Consider the following 20058-nt stretch of genomic DNA (forward strand, 5'->3'; position numbering starts at 1 on the left):
GGTGGAGACAGGCTCGATTGACTATATGTCTCCACTCATGTTGTCATTGGTTGTGCACATTTCTGCATTGTCCCAGATGTCAACGTTGCTCCTCAAACATGTCAATGGGTGCATGTCCTTGTGCTGCTGTACTGTACGTCTTGTGTTCTCAGTCACCTACAGATGTTATTAGCTTTACCGTATTCGGGAAGCAAGGTGAGGACCATAAGTTCTAGTCCCAATGGAAAATCTGCAACATCCACCTTATGCCATTTATAATGGGGTCTCCCAATGAGGCAGGAGGGCCCTGTAGACAAACTACTAGGGAGATTTGCTTGGTGACCATAGAACTGGAAAACCCAACTAAGGACAAACCTGGCAGTAGATGTTTGATTTTCCTGCAGCACCTCCACAGGAGAAATTAAATATGGTTCAGTTTCCATTAAAATCAACTATTTGTCTTATAAGGTAGCCAAAAATGGGTTTTCCTAAACGAGACATGAGACACGAGACACGAGACTTTAAGAAGATCTTCCATCAGGGATTGGTTGACGTTTGGGTCCATCTTGACCTTTATTGGCTCCAATCATTGACCTGAAAATCTGATCCATATCTTTATGTAGAGGTTAAGAGCGAAGTAGGGTAGTTTCCTTGGACTGTAGATGTCAGTTTAGCCACATCGACTTCGACTTAAAGACCAACTTTTCGATGAGAATGGTGCAATGAATAATATCAAGAAAACACAACACTTCTATATGACACTAGCCAAGTTCTTCTCGCGTGTAGAATTCTTCTAATTCTTTCCATCTCTAAATTTGACGATGGCTCCCCAACCTTCCGTTCAAACCACCCATTGAAAGCCAGAGGACATTGACCTTACAAATTATAGCGATTTTCAATGATTGGCCATATAAAGGTGGCGACACACAAAGTTGGCGAACCAATTTTGGTGGAACCAACTGATCTTATGTTTATCCTGGTGTGCTGACTCTCACCCAACAAATGATCTTGGGGGAAAGAAGAGTTGGACATGCTAACTTCCAATCCAATCCTTGCTCTCCACAAAAGGAATCTTCCTCCTCTTAAGAACAGTTACATCCATGGAGAAGCCTCAAGAAATACCTACCGGCCTAACAATCTATTATTAAAGATATGAGGCCATCTCAAGGACTACACACAAAGGAGACAATTTATTAGTCAGGTTGGATTCTTTGAGATGTTCCTCAGAATCCATTGGTTATTTTGGAAATAACTTTTCTGAGAGGTTACATTTGGGGAGAACCCAGTCATGTAGGCCACCATAGAATGGCTATATATTGGTGGTGACACACAAAGTTGGCAAACCAATTTTGGTGGAACCAACTAACTATCTTACATTTATCCTGGTGTGCTGACTCTTAACCAACACATGATGTTAGGAGAAAGAAGAGTTGGACAGGCTAACTTCCAACCCAATCCTTTGCTCTCCACAAGAGGAATCTTCCCCCTCTTAAGAACAGTTACATCCATGGAGAAGCCTCGAGAAATACCTGTCGGCCTAAAAATCTATTATTAAAGGTGTGAGACCATCACGCAAAGGAGGCCATTTATTAGCCGGGTTGGATTCTTCGAGATGTTCCTCAGAATTCATTGGTTATTCTTGAACTAACTTTTCTGACAGGTTACATTTGGAGAGAACCCAGTCTTGTAGGGCGCCATAGAATGACCATAGAGAAGATACAGTCTACTATGTTCTTGGATGACTGGTCATCTCTGAGCTGGTAGACTTTCCTCTAATGTTCAAGTCCAGCTTTGGTAAATGAGTCTTGAGTTCTTGAGTGTTTGCATTCGGTTTAAAGCCGCCGGTGGATGAAATAGCCCAGGATTTTGTTACCATCTGATAAACCCAGCCTTTGGGCCAAGCCATCTAATTGCAGTTAAAAGGGGGGAAGGGTTGCGTGAAAGCCTCTTTGTCTAGACAACCTCACTCAGCCTAAGGGCTTTCATGTAGAGAAGTCATAGTGTGATCCCCCTCTGACATTTGGATGAGCTTCGGCATTATGGCGCTGTGGTAATGAATGCATTAGTTGTTGTTGACAAATCCCTTATTACAGTCACATTTAACTCTTTTAATACCAAATGAGTGGAGCCAGATCCACATGACACAAGGTAAATAGCTGACGAGAAGGAATTTGATGGTGGAGACGTGCAACATGGCCAACTTTGTGCAAAGCTCTTGTTTCTACATCTTGGTTGTGTTTGCCTTTGTGTCAGCACTATTATGTGGTTAGAAAAGTGTGTGGCCAGTCTGAATGACGACATGTAGACACATGCCTTATGGGCAAACCCATCTATGCTCTAAGACGGGGCTACCTTAGATGACCCAACTTGTCCTTGACTACTGGGCACTCAGGATGGTCATATATGTTAGATGAATTGTGACCCAGAAGAGCTGGAAGTTCTCACTGACCTTAAGGTATGTTCCTGCATCCGGTGGACTCTCTGTCATTTTATATGTTACGTGGACAGTCAACTCCCAAAAAGGGGCATCAGAATGGGCTTAGCCACCCCCTAAAAATTCTGTCTTCTTGAATATTAGAAAGTATGGAGTTGGACTCTCCTCCAACTGCAGATTTTGGGATGAAACGAAGGTTGGGTTTCAACTAGAGATGAGCAACCTGGTTCGGGAACAAACCAAATTTGACCCAAATTTTCCAAAGTTTTCAGTTCAACCCCTATACAATGGTAAGTGTAAACTTTAAAGATAACCTCCCACTAGGATAGCTGTTACGATTCACATTGAGGTGGTAGATACCTGAAATCCAATTGGTTTGGTGTTGGCTAAACCAAGCTGCTGAATCTAAGGAGTCAACGTTAGCCCATACAAGGAGATGGGGAGATATCATAGAGAGGGGGCCATTCCTGGGTAGTTTTGACATCATAGGGTGCTTACGGGGTTGACAAACAAAGGAGTAAAAATGTCACTAAAATGGGTTGGGTTGGCCATTAGTGGTGTAACTAGGAATGGCGGGGCCCCGTGGCAAACTTTTGACATGCCCCCCCCCCCCCGACTGACACCGAAGACCTCGACCGACCGACCCCCCACCGCATTCCTGCGCACTCTATTATGCCCCATAGTGGCCCCTGCACACAGTATTATGCCCCATAAAGGCCCCTGCACACAGTATTATGTCCCATAGTGGCCCCTGCACACAGTATTATGTCCCATAGTGGCCCCTGCACACAGTATTATCCCCATAGTGGCCCCTGCACACAGTATTATGTCCTATGGTGGCCCCTGCACACAGTATTATGCCCCATAGTGGCCCCTGCACACAGTATTATCCCCATAATGGCCCCTGCACACAGTATTATCCCCATAGTGGCCCCTGCACACAGTATTATGCCCCATAGTGGCCCCTGCACACAGTATTATCCCCATAATGGCCCCTGCACACAGTATTATCCCCATAGTGCCCCCTGCACACAGTATTATGTCCCATAGTGGCCCCTGCACACAGTATTATCCCCCATAGTGGCCCCTGCACACAGTATTATGCCCCATAATGAACAATTATTTTACTCTGGGGTCTTTTCAGACCCCAGAGTATAATAATTGGAGACCCGGGGGGAGAAAAAGATTTTAAAAATCACTGTTACTTACCTATCTCCGGCTCTGCTACAGTCTTCGGTGGTGTCGGCCTTCTTAAATGACGTACTCACGTCACATGACCCAGGATGCAGGCCCGGGTCATGTGACGTCAGGGATGTCACACAACTAGGCCCGAAGCCTGCCCGGATCGTGGATAGGTAAGTAACATGTTTTTTTTTTATGTTACTTTACCTTTCCGGGGCCTCCAATCATTATACTCAGGCCCGAGTATAATAATAGTGCTTGTGGGGGCCCGGCCCCTGCCAGGATTGGTAAGTAAATAGGGCCCATTACCGGCTGGCGTAACTCCAGCCGGTAATGGCCTATTAAAAAAAGAAAAAAAAACGCAGGGGTAGCGGCTGTTGCCGGGCCCCTAATGTCCTGGGCTCTGTGGCAGCCGTACCCCTGCTACCCCGGTAGTTACGCCACTGGTGGCCATCTATTTTGAAGGTACACCCATCTTCATAAGTCCCACAACTTGTGCAGGTATGGCCGCCTTATCTATATGTGACTGCAAGAGCACATCAGGTGGGTTCCAGTACGCAGAGGTGGAATGGGGGCCTCTACCATCCTTAAAGGAGATCTCCAGGGTGGGTTTCAATACTTGATTTGCTTTGGGTTCTATTGTAGATGAACCACAAATTTCAAGGCTGGCTCTGAGATTAGAACCAATGCCTGGCCCTGAGTCGTTCCGCCTTCTCCCTCTGTACCCATGTTAGTATGGGACCTGGCTGAATATGTAATAGTCTGTGAACATGTGAGACGAAGGAGTACATGGAAGGACTCAGGGGTCGGGATCTAGTTTAGATTGCATAAACTGGGGTCGGATACAGCCCGAAACTCCAAGGTTCATCATCAATAGGTAGTAAGTATAGAAAACCTCCCCGGAGAGCCCCTTTAATTCAGCTCTACCTGAGGGCACATGAGAAACACAAAAATTCCAAAAATGTCTCAAAATGCCCAAGGTTTGACCCGACAAAAAAATCAAACAAACAGAAAACAGGTAAGAATATAACTTTGAAAGTTTGTGGAAGGCTTTGTGGGCCATATAGCTATACGTGTCTCCCAGACAGCAGCTATAGGATAAGTGACAACCTGTCACACGCTCAGTGGCGGTGACAATAATCGTTCCGTAATCTTGCATTCAATAACTTGTTCGCCTGTGTGTAAAAACCAGTTTCTCATTATATCCAATAAAAAAAAAAATTTCTGCTGTCACATGAGCGCTCCCCTCGCCCGGCGTCTTCTTGTAAAGCGTTTTATGTAATGTTTAGCGGAGCTTTAATTACCGCCTCCGTCCCTCGGTGTAAATTTAAGCAGCACTTAAAGCAATTGCTCAACATAAATATCTTCGCAACGTTTGTGTATTTAAGAATAATAATATATCTGCAATAAGTGATTATATATGGCTATATATCCACGTGAGCAGGCAGGGGGTGAGTGACAACCTTGCAGACCTGGTGTTCGTTGCCATTGATAACGGAAAAGCTTCACCGTAAACGTCTATTAGATGTAGTAGAGACCGAAATAAGTTCATCCTCCATTGGGTGGCTTGTCCTACTTTCTGATGGTTTCCATACGTGCACAGTCTCTCAATTTGTACCGTGTTTATCCAAGGATCCTTCCTGATCACTGGAGATCCCAGCAGTGGGAGACTTTGTGATCATTGTATGGTCAAGAAACGTGGGGATTGTCCATAGTCGTGACAACTTTTTGGGTAAAGAGCTGATTTTTTTTACAGGCATGGACACTGGAAAGCCAAAGACATACATATAATACCGACAGCCAATGCATTTGCTATGACTTTTCTCAGATTAACTTGTACCAAACCGATTGTGGTTCCTCATCTCATCACCTGGTGTATGTGATAATTTGCAACTTTTTGAATGGACAATCCGGAACCTGATGTTTGTGGTTGTCTTCAGAAACTCCTTCCCCATCTAGAAGCCCTCATGTATATAAGATTTGACCAAATTTGGCAATTGCTGACCATGTGTATTCGGGGCCTCCTGAATTTCTCTCCCAAGCCAGTTCCATATCAACACTTCCTTTGAAGGACTCGAGGAAGATACCTCTCTCGAAAAATCATTTGGTTGACAGCTGTCTAATATCTATGGCTTCTGGAGACTCCGATGACTTATACAGCTTTAACAGTTGTTGACCGAACACTTTTTTGGTCCACAGCTATTGTTTCTGAATCCCTTATACACTCCCAACATGGTGATAGCAAAAGGAAAACACTACCAGACCTCTCTTATGGTGGATCATCTCCTGGGAGAACAAAGGAGAACAATTCTTCTTTCCTTTTGAAATCTGTCATTGAAAAAAGTGGGACAGCCCACAACGCATAAGGAGCCCATAAGAAATTTATATCCATAAAAAAAACCTCTAGGATCATGTTTACCAATATGAAATACCTTCAAGACTACTAATGCCCATAGGACCTCATTGTCACATTATCTAAAGGGTCTGAGAATGAGAGTCAGGTCTGAGAATCAGGATTATCCAGGTGATTATCCAGAAGAAACCAAGTTGTCTGGGGTATATGCCACATAAGATTGAAATTTATATCCATGGAAATACTTTCAAGAACATGGCTTGCCATGCAGCTAAGGCTACTAGACCCATTGGACCCTACAGTCACGTTATCTAAAACATCTGAAAATCAGAGACAGGTCTTAAAAAAACAAGATGTTTGGGGCAAACGCCACATAGGCTTAAAATTAATATCCATAGAGAGACCTTCAAGAACATGGTTTGACTATTTGAAGGACCTTCAAGGCTACTAGGCCCCATTGGACCGACATTACTTAAAGGGTCTGAAGCAGTACTGGAAATTACAATTATCAAGACAATTATCCAGAAAAAACTGAGATGATTGAGGCGTATGTCCATAAGATTGAAAAGTATATCCAAGGAAAGACCTTCTAGAACATGCTTTGACTATTTGAAGGATCTTCAAGGCTACTAGGCCCCATTGGACCCAGATTACTTAACAGGTCTGAAGCAGTACTGGAAATTACTATTACCAAGACAATTTTCCAGAAGAAACTGAGATGATTGAGGCATATGTCCGTAAGGTGGAAAAGTATATCCAAGGAAAGACCTTCTAGAACTTGGTTTGCTTATATGAAGGACCTTCAAGGCCATAAGACCTCAGAGTCATATTATCTAAAAGGTCGGAGAATCCAGTCTAAGGATCAGGAGTATCAAGTTATCCAGAAGAAACTGAAATGTTTGGGGTATAATATCTATGGAAAGACCTTCACGAACATGATTTGCCTATTTGAAGGATGCCCAAGTCTACTAGGCCCCATAGGACCCTATAGTCAGAATCAGGATTACCCAGACAATTATTCACAAGAAACTGAGATGTTTTGGGAATAACCCAACAGCAGAGTAGCCCATATAAAGATGATAGTTAACCCTTTATTATAGACAAAGTTTCCAGAATTTCTCATAAAATTGTAGCCAAGGGGGAATACCCCTCGGCCTTAGTTGCCCTCTACTCCCTCCCCATTATCTTTTAATTGTATAAGACCATATTTTACTCCAGTCGTAGCTTCTAATTCCTACCTTGTAATAAAATGTTGCTATGAAGCCATCTAGAAAGAGCCGTCCTGGTAGGCTTCCATGCTGAGTTAAATGGTGGTAAATTAGGTCCTAATAAAGAGATCGTATGGTATAGCATTCTAGCTTTGTCTGAGGCAGTGCGATACCAATTCACTTCCTTATTTGTGTGACTTGTGAATAGGGACATGTAGCTCAGTATTTCATTCTCCAAATGAGCGCTATTGACAGCTGACACCAAATGTCGCTGATATCTTCCAGTCAATCCACAAGAAACCGTTTCCATAATTGTTCTCAAGGGCTTGAAATTTTCCTGGGTCACAAATACAAAAATAAAATCTACATAATAGTAACTACAAGGGTTTCCCATCATCTGATGGCTCGCATTCATTTCAGTGACTACGCCCTCTTGCAACTTTTACAAAATTGTGAAATATCTGGATCCTGGCTTTTCTAGGGCTTTAAGACCTTTATTCTTACTGACTGGTTTGTGGGGAAAGGAGGTGACAAATGCTGGGAGGGCATTTATCATACTTTTTTGGTTATATTCTAGAATACGGAGTCCTAGCACTTGTTTTATTAGGAAAGGAGCTGGTTCTGGAAAGGGTATGGCCCCATCTTTACTAGGACTTTACAAGGGCTCACCAATGGTCTTCCTCTTTGGTATGTCCATGTTTGGCCAACTCATTGATGGATGGGTGGGACGTAAATAAATGGGACAAGGACCCACGCATGTATAGAGTAAATGAGTCAATAGATAGATAGATAGACCACTTGTGCCACTTGTTCTGCTGCCAAGAAACCGTTCAAGAAAGGGTCTATTTGACACAATGGCACTTACTAGACTAGATCTTTGCAATGCATGATGAGAAGACAATGTCTTGATTACCCTCTGGTGGGCCCCTGATTCTAAATTTCAAGGACTTGAGTAGAAGTGATTTGTCCCATGGATATGTTCCCATTTGAATGTCTGGTGGTAAACATGGGTCACAGGCAAGTTGAGGATATCCTTACGTATGGTCAAGTCATTTCTCTACTTGGTGTCTGCAATCTCAAGGAAGATATAACCAGCGTACCTCCATCACCAATGTGTCCTCATTGCCTAGTCCAACATCCTAGAGATTTATGAGGCAAGTAAGACCTGTTTTTGAGAACGTGAGACCCTCACTGTGTTCTTGTAGCGGTGCCCCCTCCTATCTGCTGCATGCTGAACGTGGTGAGATGTTTTTGACAAGGGAACATGTAACAAATCTGGTTCTTCTACCTTTTTCGGAAAATTATTTTTACTTCTCTGATAAAGACAATCTCTCTTTGTCATCCAGTTTCCTGCCCCCTCTGGTTATTCACTTTCACACAGAGTTAGTCATCGAGCAAAGTCCCGCGTGGTAATACATCATAAGGTAATTAAAAAGTTACATGTTATTAAAAATGGGGCTGGAAGTCTAATAGCAAAGATGCCAGCAGGTTCCTGCATACTGGGACACGTACTTTATAGGGTATTGGCTACGTTTCTCACAGGCACTGTATAATGGATGCCTTCCAACCATCCAGAAGGTATCAGACTGGATTTTTCTGAGCCTACCAGGACAAGTGATTTTGTTCGCCCAACAACCCAGCAAACAGAACATGTACACATCCCCATGATCAATAATATCAAGGTTATTTATGATCAACCCATGAGGAGTAAATCATACTGAGAAATAATTGTCTTTTGGTTGTCTAAGTAGTCCTCTGGTTTTCACCCTAAAACCCCTTTGCTGGGGACCACCATTTCACTACTGAGTAGTCCTGGTGCTAGTGACAGCTATTGCTGGTAGACAGCACCAATAGAAACAGACTTGGTCAGAGGACAGGCTGAGATTATGGCAGGCAGAGTTCATGTACAACAGCATCATGGCAAATGTCAGAGCAGGCAGCACAGAATCTGACCAGTAATTCAGGTGAAGGTCAGGGCAGGCAGCACAGAATCTGAAGAGTAATCCAAGTGGAGGTCAGGGCAGGCAGCACAGAATCTGAAGAATAATCCAAGTGGAGGTCAGGGCAGGCAGCACAGAATCTGAAGAGTAATCCAAGTGGAGGTCAGGGCAGGCAGCACAGAATCTGAAGAGTAATCTAGGTGAAGGTCAGGGCAGGCAGCACAGAATATGAGTAGTAATCCAGGTGAAGGGCAGGGCAGGCAGCACAGAATCTGAAGAGTAATCCAGGTGAAGGTCAGGGCAGGCAGCACAGAATCTGAAGAGTAATCCAGGTGAAGGTCAGGGCAGGCAGCACAGAATCTGAAGAGTAATCCAGGTGAAGGTCAGGGCAGGCAGCACAGAATATGAGTAGTAATCCAGGTGAAGGTCAGGGCAGGCAGCACATAATCTGAAGAGTAATCCAGGTGAAGGGCAGGGCAGGCAGCACAGAAACTGATCAGTAATCCAAGTGAAGGTCAGGGCAGGCAGCAACGAATCTGAATAGTAATCCAAATAAAGATCAGGCAGCATGTGTTCAGAGTAAGGTAACAGACAGAAAGGGAACAAGCAAACACAGGTAAACAGCAGATACAAATACAGGAACACCTTGGCAAACAACATCCTATGGAAAAAATTGCCTTAAACAAACCAAAGGTGCAGGAGATTGGGAGGGAGCAGACTACAAGGTTTTATAGTTTCCTAAGGGGCCAGACCACCCCACAGGTACAGACTAGAGCACAACACCTACTGCCCGAAAGAACAACGCGGTGGGCAAAGAGAAGACGCTGGTGGTCGTGGTCAGATTGCACTACATTGACTTACAAGGTCTCTACTTCTCATCCAGAGCTGCATTTATAATGCTACTCTCCTGTTACCTGCATGACTTCTCATCTCTCTGCAAATTGTCAGAGTCTCTGAATAAATGAACGCCTTCCAACCTTCCAGACAACGTCAGATTTAGGTTCCTCAGGCCCACCAGGGAAAATGCTCCTTTATACAGAACATGAAACATGTAATGCATAAAGATAATTATTAAGATCTAAAAGGTCAACTCGCAAGACATTAGATCCTGATTGGCCCCAAAGTTAGAATGAAATGAGGTTCTCTTCTGACGGACATTCGGTCACATGGGGTGCACTGATGTCATCAAAATTCAGGTTGAATTTGGTTTGATCCAAAACGGTTCGCCGCCTCTAATTGCTCCCTGGTCACATTAAGAGTTGCATTCATAATTCTGCTACAAGGCTACAACATCTTCTATCTCACTGCTGCCCCCTCCTGACTGTGGCCTGAAGTATGGTCTGCATTGTAGTGGTAGGTATCTCTGGCCTTTAGAGGACGCATTAAGGATGCAGGAGTGTTGGTTGGATCGGGACAATTGGCTGTCTATGGCTAGTTTTGGGTTAATTCTAGATCCTGCATGATCTAAGATGTGTATCGGCTGATGAATTGTCCACACCTTCAAGGAGCCTGAGATTAATAGAAGCTGCTATTATAATTGGAGTCATGCTGTTAGACCTAAATCATAGGAAAATGACACTTCTAGACAAAGGTCCCACCATGGTGTTTACATCACGTCTATAGACAGTCTACTGAACACCACATAAAAGAGAGCGTTGTGAAGAAGTGCATCGTGGGAAGATGTTTACTTTCATGTGGTAAATCAAACACATCTAGGTTTACTCTGTATATTTGTTTATTACCTGTACAGTATGCGTTCATTCACACCAGTACCTGTCCCAGCAGAACTAACAACTTAATTCTCCAACCTCAGAAGTGCTCACAAGGTTGGCCAATTTGACAAGAAGCCAACGGACCTATATTACCAGGCCTACAGGGCATGAATGGGTCACGAATGGATTTGGCATAGGGTTAAACCAAGGAATGGATTGTAAATTGTTCCACTTTGACCCCTGCAAAAGGGTATGGACTTTCCTATAGGAAACCCCTATAGTATCTGTTAGCAATGTCTAGAGCGTGGATTCAGAGCAGAAACCAATTTGCAGTGTACAAGAATTGCAGTTGACAAGCATAGGTCAAGGCAGGCAGAGTCTGGTCACAATCAGAAGACAGGCCGAGGTCAGGACAGGAGATGAAAATATAAACTTGGTCAGACCAAGCAATGCAGGAAGAGCAATGTTATGAATTAAGGGAACCAAATTGACTTCTTGATCAGGAAAATGGAAGACTCCAACTGATGATTCGCAGTGGACAGGAATTATAGTTCACAAGTACAGGTCAAGGCTGGCAGAGTCTGGTCACAATCAGAAGACAGGCCGAGGCCAGGACAGGAGATGGACAAGTGGAACTGGTCAAAAATATAATCTTGGTCAGACCAAGCAATGCAGGAAGAGCAATGTTATGAATTAAGGGAACCAAATTGACTTCTTGATCAGGAAAATGGTGGACTCCAACTGATCATTTGCAGTGGACAGGAATTGTAGTTGACAAGTACAGGTCAAGGCAGGCAGAGTCTGGTCACAATCAGAAGACAGGCCGAGGTCAGGACAGGAGATGGACAAGTGGAAGTGGTCGAAAATATAATCTTGGTCAGACCAAGCAATGCAGGAAGAGCAATGTTATGAATTAAGGGAACCAAATTGACTTCTTGATCAGGAAAAGGGTGGACTCCAACTGATGATTCGCAGTGGACAGGAATTATAGTGGAGAAGTACAGGTCAAGGCAGGCAGAGTCTGGTCACAATCAGAAGACAGGCTGAGGTCAGGACAGGAGGTGGACAAGTGGAAGTGGTCGAAAATATAATCTGGGTCAGACCAAGCAATGCAGGAAGAGCAATGTTATTAATTAAGGGAACTAAATTGTCTTCTTGATCAGGAAAATGGTGGAGTCCAAGTGATGATTTACAGTAGACAGGAATTATAGTTCATAAGTACAGGTCAAGTCAGGCAGAGTCTGGTAACAATCAGCAGATAGGCATAGTTTTGGACATGCAGCAGAACTTGGGCCAGAGTCAAGCATAACAGGAACAGCAATGTTTTCATGTTTTTAATATGAAGGAACCAAATGGACCTATAGACCAGACACTGATTGATGGTGGAAAGGACTATGCAAGCGTGTTGCAACAGCGAACATCTGGACAGGGGTCAGCAAATCTTGACAACCCGACTTAGCATGTGATGGAAAAACGTTGATGGAATGTATCATAAAGACCACGTATGAGCATATTCCATAGAGGGGACTCCACTCCATCACGTATAATACCACTTTTTCATATCAGGAGAAAAGTCTAGCTGGTAACAGCTGACCAATGATGGTTCCAGAAGACATATCCCAAATGGTGGACTTCAACTCATGTTCCATTTAGAGAATGGATTGTAACCAGCAATGGAATTAGTATGTGTGATCACCTCTCCACTGAAACATATGAAGGTTATGGAAACCTATGGGCCTCATACCAACATGGGAAATTGGAAAGTAAACCTCCCAAGCCTCCAAGCCTTTCATCATTCTGTTATGAATGCCGGAGGTAAAGTTCTTTGTTCTTCCACCATAATTACCCCTAAGGTTTTTTTTACATAATTTGCCAAGACGCAAGATGAGCCTCAAATTATCTTCTCAGAAGCAACGCAGCCAAGGAGCTTTGAACCTATGCTATAGGCAAAATTATGATGGTATGTAGTAACATTGAGCAATATTTTTGTCTTTGAAGAAAACTTCTGATTTCTACCAAATAATTGACAAAACAGTTTTCTAAAAGTTGTTAAGGAGTATAAAGCGCTGGTCGAAAATAAATTATGACTGTTTCATTTTTGGAAGCATCACCCTGTGTACATTAAGGTGATGAAGGGCTGCCAAATATGAAGGACCTTCAAACGTATGACCATGCTGGGACGTGCGTCTAGGGAGATTGCTGTTGGGTTTGGACAGATTGGGGCATGGCTTGTACCAACTAGAATGGCCAGTCTGAAAATAGATATTTGCAATAAACTTTAGGCTTCTTCTAGAAGATCAAAAGAGAAGTGGTGGGATCTGCTCAGAAAACTGGTCCAAATAGTCCACATAGCAATGTCTCCTGCTTGAGGTCCACGGCATGTTTGGCATTGCATTGTCATGACCATGTTATACCTCCTCTTGTCGGAGCCATGACACAATGCTATAGTAACATCTCACCCTTACCCAGTGGTGTTGAGGCCATCAAGATCTGTATCTAAACCTGTTTGGTCAAGTTAACCTTCCCTTAAAATCTTTGGATGTGGACTGCCCAATCTCGAGAGTTTATTATTTGCCTATTTTCCCATCTTCAAACCTAGTCTTGGTTTCTGACTTGTCTTATCTCATGGTTTTTGGTATTCCTGGTTCAGATTAGTTCCTATATGGTAGCTATTGAAGATTTGCCTGTCCAAACCATTCTGAGGGTGGTCAAGAGTAAAGACAGGAGAACCTTGGTCAATTTAGCTTGGGTCAATTCGATAAGGATCTCCAGTTTCTCTGGTCCAGGTGACAACCACAGTCAACGTTGAGGCAATTTTCTTAACACAAAAGAGAAGACACCCCATGGCTAGGAGATGATTCAGTTTAGGTTTTCTAAATCACATCTTGGTTCTTCAGGATCCGTAATACTTAACATGTCCTTGTATAAATATCTTTCTGGTGGATTGAACATGTGGAATTGCAAAACGAGGCCGTCAGTCATGGAAGAATATACATGGTGCTCCAAGTTGCCTTCAGATTATCTCCACTTTGTCCTCCCCCTATTGAATCCAACTCATCATTTAGCCATCACTAAGCATGTGTGACTTCTTTTCTTGCATTGTTCCCACAGTTTGCCCGGACCACGATGAGCAACCTCTTCCCGTAATTACCAAGTGCACCACAAGAGACAAGACTTTCTATTAATTATAGGGCCTGCTTTTCAACAGGTGACATTCTCCATGAATGACTGGGGCTGCCCCCAACTCAGCATGACAATCCCTATTATTGGCAAGAATTCCTTGAAAAAGCCATACTAGTTCCAAATTCCAAAGCCATGTAGACAAAATTGGGTGGAAATGCCAAAAACTGTTGTGTTCAACTTAGGAACATGTAAATGAGATCGTTCCCAGCTAAGGGTCATCTCATATACACATTACAAAGGATGCTGGGAATTCTTTCTTAGTTCCCAGTATCCTTTGTGAGATCATCGACATGTTGACCTCATTGACTTGCCAGGAAATTGTGTCGAAGGAAAAGAAATGGGCTGATGGCTTCTGTGGCATTTGTAATGCTAAGCAGGATGGAGAGAACGTGTCTAGGCCTGGGAGTAATACCGCTCAATACTGTCATTTCCATTTATGAGATTTTCTACCAAGAACTGAAATTATGGATCTAAAGTAAACACAGGGAATACAAGGAGGGCACAAGGGGTACATACCCTGAACTGCCACCACCTATAGGCACTAGGACCATCAAGTCAACCTGCCCAGACTGCTTCCTCCAATCTGCCATGTGTAGTATTTTCTGGTTCCAACCGTGTCAGTCACAAAATCATTGATGATCTTCAAATCTATCCCTTTATGGCTCTTTTGACATCCTCTCCAGCTGAGACAAGATGGACGCGTTGGCACACTTGCAATATATCCTCGATTTTGGAATACAAGAGAGGACCCACCAGAGGAACTTGTTCTGAGATCCACCCAGCAGATTCCTGCTAAAAGTCTACACCATGGCTCCTTCACTGGCATCTTACATATGTGCTGACTATCAGGTGTTATTGAGTATATTCCCAGTATGGTCATACCCTATAGTACTGTGCAGGCCCCAATAGCTCCATGGCTGGTTCATGCACAGTACTGTATGGGGAATGACACAGCCATGGAACATACAGGTATGTGCAAAATTATAGTGAGTTGCGATGTAGGCATAGCACACAGGGCTGCCAGTAGGAGCGCTCCCTCCCCACAGTATTATGCTCCACAGAGTATAATATGCACCCCACAATGCCCCCCACAGTATAATGCTCCACAGTGACCTCATACAATATAATATACTACTCGGCAGCCCCACACAGTATAATATGCTTCCCACAGTGTCCCCCAGTATAATGCTCCACAGCGGCCCCACACAGTATAATATGCACCCCACAATACCTCCCCCTCAGTATAAAGCTCCACAGTGACCTCACACAATATAATATACTACTCAGCAGCCCCACACAGTATAATATACTCCCACAGTGTCCCCACTATAATGCTTCACAGTGGCCCCACACAGTGTAATATGCTCCCCACAATGCCCCCCCTCAGTATAATGCTCTACAGTAACCTCACACAATATAATATACTCCCCAGCAGCCCCACACTGTATAATAAGCTCCCCGCCGTGCCTTTCCCCCAGTATAATGCCCTAAACAGTATAATAGGCTCCCAAAAGCCCCACTCCCCTGGGGAATGCTACACAGTGGCCCCACACAATATATTATACTCCCCAGAACCCCCCAGTATAATGCTCCACAGTGGCTCCAACAGTATAAAGCTCCACAATGGCTCCACACAGTATAATAGGCTCCCCAAAGCCCCCCCAGTATAATGCTCCACAGTGGCTCCAACAGTATAAAGCTCCACAATGGCTCCACACAGTATAATAGGCTCCCCAAAGCCCCCCCAGTATAATGCTCCACAGTGGCCCCACACAGAATAATAAGCTTGTTATTAGGGTTGAACTGATCTTGAGATTTTAGGATTGATTTTAAAATCCGATTTCCAATAATTTTCCAGCCGATCCCGATCGCTCAACCCTACTTGTTACCTGTTCTATGGGGTTGGCATTACCTTAGTAAGTCCTATAGCACAGGAAAGAGGAGGTGACCTGGTGGCCGATTGCTGGTTCCGAACATTGACTCAAACTCGAAAGCAGCCTGGTAATCCTAAGTACAGCACCTAAAGCCCCCTGAGAAAGTAAGTAAAAAAAAGACTCCCTGGACAACTCCTTTAAATAACCAATCATGTCCTCAAAATCCATCAGCAGAATTTAAAGGGGTTGATCAATAGTAGATATTGATGGCCAATGTTCTCGATAGATCAACCCTATCAGATTGGTTGGGGTCCAACACAGTGGCGTAACTAGGAATGGCGGGGCCCCGTGGCGAACTTTTGACATCCCAATTGACGCCGAAGACCTCGACTGACCCCCTCCTCCGCACTCTATTATGTCCCTTACTTACTTGCCCCTGCACACAGTATTAACCCCAATAGTGTCCCCTGCACACACACAGTATTAACCCCAATAGTGTCCCCTGCACACACAGTGTTAACCCCTATAGTGTCCCCTGCACACACAGTGTTAACCCCTATCGTGTCCCCTGCACACACAGTGTTAACCCCCATAGTGTCCCCTGCACACACAGTGTTAACCCCTATAGTGTCCCCTGCACACACAGTGTTAACCCCTATAGTGTCCCCTGCACACACAGTGTTAACCCCTATAGTGTCCCCTGCACACACAGTGTTAACCCCCATAGTGTCCCCTGCACACACAGTGTTAACCCCTATAGTGTCCCCTACACACACAGTGTTAACCCCTATAGTGTCCCATGCACACACAGTGTTAACCCCTATAGTGTCCCCTGCACACACAGTGTTAACCCCTATAGTGTCCCCTGCACACAGTGTTAACCCCAATAGTGTCCCTCTGTGTACACCCATAAACAATTATTATACTCTGGGGTCTTTTCAGACCCCAGAGTATAATAATCGGAGACTAAATCGGGAATAAAAACATTAAAAAAAACCCCCACTGTTGCTTCTTACCTGTTCCCCGGCTCCTGTGCTGTGCTGTCCTCCTCTCGCGTCCTTCGTTAATGACGTCGGACGTCACATGACCCGGGAAGCATGCCGGGTTCATGTGACGTCAGAGACGTCAGACAGCAGTAGGACGGAGGCCTGGCAGGATCGCGGAGAGGTAAGTAACAGTGTTTTATGTTTATTACCTCTCCCGATCCGCCGGTCATTATACTCGGGGGTCTGCAAAGACCCCCGAGTATAATGATAGCCTCTGTGGGGCCCGCGGTGTCACTTGCCGATCCAGGCCCAGCCAGGATCGGCAAGTGAATAGGGCCCGTAACTGCCTATTGAAAAAAACCGCAGCGGTAGCGGCTGTCACCGGGCCCCCTAATGGCCCGGGCCCTGTGGCAGCTGCTACTGCTGCTACCACGGTAGTTACGCCCCTGGTCCAACACCCAGCTACACAAGTGTTACGCTATGCTTCCAGTTTTGTAGATTGCAAATACCATCTGATTAGTGGGGGTACCAGCTATTGGGCCTCCGCCAATTTCATATTGACGACCTACTACTGAATAACTACTCTTGGACAATCCTTTTAAGTATTTGTCATTGAAAATTTGTCACAGGTTTACAGTCTCTGAGCCGAGGACAGCTGTTTCGATCTGATTGGATCTCAGTCTCGGCTGAGAGACTCTACTTGGTAAAATCCCACATCATTGCAGCAAAGGCCTCTGGGAAGGTCGGGCATGATGTTAAAGGGAGTGCCCTCTGCATGACTGAGGCACCGTCTTCCTAATTACATCATGGAAGACAGATTTGCATATTCTTCCCATGTTCCTTCGCACAGTGGTGCGCAAATGGCTTAATAAGACTCCACACGCCTAAATGGTGGTCTCTCCCTAAAGAGTGACGATATCCCCTTAATCGTGGGTTTGGGTCAAACGTCTACTTGACCCACTAATGTCCAGAATAAAGCTTCTTCTAAGAAGACCATCTCATTACGAGAGACCACCATACACCATAGAGTTGAGGCAAAAAAGGGTGAAATGGATGTCCAGGAAAATCTTTAAAAAAATACAGCGCTTCCTACTGTCCATCACTGGTTTGTTTACTGGAGAACTGTGACCAAACAAATCTTGGTCCACCAGTCAGGGACTTTCTTGACCACCATGAGTGAGGTGTCCGATGCAAAGGAACCTCATAAACATTCTTGAACCCGTAACCACCTTGATGAGATACCTGAAGGACCCAAAGAAGGACCTTCTGGAGAAGCATCTTCCATTGAGTCACGACCATGTAATGGTGACCATCAGATCGATGTGGCCACCGGTGCCCTCATTTTGTCAAATCCAGTTCATACTCGAATACAAATGCCAGTCACTTGGGTGGATGATCAATATTGATGGTGTGGCATTTCTTAGAATTGTGTCCAGGCTGCGGGCGCAGTGAACTCCCTTCCTCAGCATCCTGACTCACTCATGAATAGATAGGTCAGGACTTGCTATTACCAGAAGAACATCCCAATCTTGTAACATCAAGGCCTTGCCTAATTCGGGATGATGTCAGTTTTGCACATATTTTGCTCCATCTAAGTGTTTAGTCACTATTACAGCTTGTCTAGGCCAGAATATTTGGGCAGATAATGCTTAAAATGGTTTATTGAACCAACCCCAAAAAATCTAACTTGGATCACTAGGCAGCCAAGTAGAACTTCAGAGGATCCGACCACTGCGGCCATACCGATGCAAAAATATGGCCATGTAAAGGTCATTATCCAGTTATAATTCTTTGCTGAGCTTTTCAAAAATGTTCTTATGTTATTATATATATTATTTAAAAAAATCCTGCAGGCCTGACTCTGGCCACTAAGCCAAATAATATGCTGACACTTGTTGTTTCTATAAGAGATTTCTTTCCAGCAGTCTTCTCACTTACAGCACACTGATCAAAGAATCCACCAGTCATAATAGGTAATGTCACAGCTTATCGACTATCCCCACCCCCACCCCCGCCCTACCAGAATGACCCCCTCACAGGTCACACAGCGTGCCTAGAAAACACACCCATAGAAATCAATAGGGTCTATGGCCCATGGTTCATCTCCAGGAGACTGGAAGTCCCAAACTATTTTAGGCTTGGTGGCAAGAGTTGAAATTGCTAGATTTTTTTTTTTTTTAATATAAGTAATACCCTGAAAAGTTAAAAACAATATCATCAAAAATTTATAAAAACGTTTAATATAATAATTGGGGTTAAACAATAGGTCATATCCTATTGCCAACTTAGTAGGTCAGATATTTTCCTAACACATAGAGGATTGACTTGAAGGGGTCCTATCACCATATCCACCAACTAATTCCCTTTGTATTCTTTAATAGGCCCCTTTCCCCTGATTTCAGAACAGTTGGAATTTTTTCTCTAGCCCCCGCCGTTCCTGAGCAATCAGTGTTGTTAGTTTGAGGACTCAATATACTGACAGGTGGGCGGGTCATAGACTACATCCCAGCCCTAGACCGCTCACCTGACAATTATATAGTGGTTGGAACTAACAGCGGTGATTGCTCAGGAATGGTGGGGGCTAGAGAAGAAATTTCAACTGCACCAGAATCAGTGGAGAAGCACCTACTAAAGCATGAAAAAATTAAGAGTTGGTGGAGGTAGTGAACGGATCCCTTTAAGTGAATCTTCTATGTGGTAGGAAAATATCTGGCTTACTAAACTGTGGAGAAATTCATAATGGGTGATGCAATGCGCCCTGGGAAAAATGTTATGCAGATTAGTTCACTGGATGATGAAAATAACAGCACTGATTGTTCAGGAACGGTGGGGATTAGAGACAAAATTTCTACTGTACCGTAAAGGATGCAAAGAGTTGGAGTTGGTGGTAAAAGGACCGGTTAAGTGGTAGCAAAATATTTGACCCTCTAAGGGTACGTTCACATCTGATTTGAAGTCTCTGTAGGATTCTGCAAGGAGGAGATCATTATAGTGTATGGGGTCTGCAGGTAACCTCATTTTTAGCAGGGGGGACTTAATCCTATTATAAACCTAGAGTAAACTGTAGCAGAAATTGTACTCTAGTCCTGAATCCTGAATACATGTGAGCTCAGACACGGACTACTCGAGGACTAGATCTTAGGAGGTACTATTTTTCCTTGTGGAGAGTCAGAGTAGGTCATGCAATGCTCCCTGGGAAAAATAATA

This window comes from Leptodactylus fuscus, chromosome 6, assembly GCF_031893055.1.
Source record: "Leptodactylus fuscus isolate aLepFus1 chromosome 6, aLepFus1.hap2, whole genome shotgun sequence".
Taxonomy (NCBI): domain Eukaryota; kingdom Metazoa; phylum Chordata; class Amphibia; order Anura; family Leptodactylidae; genus Leptodactylus; species Leptodactylus fuscus.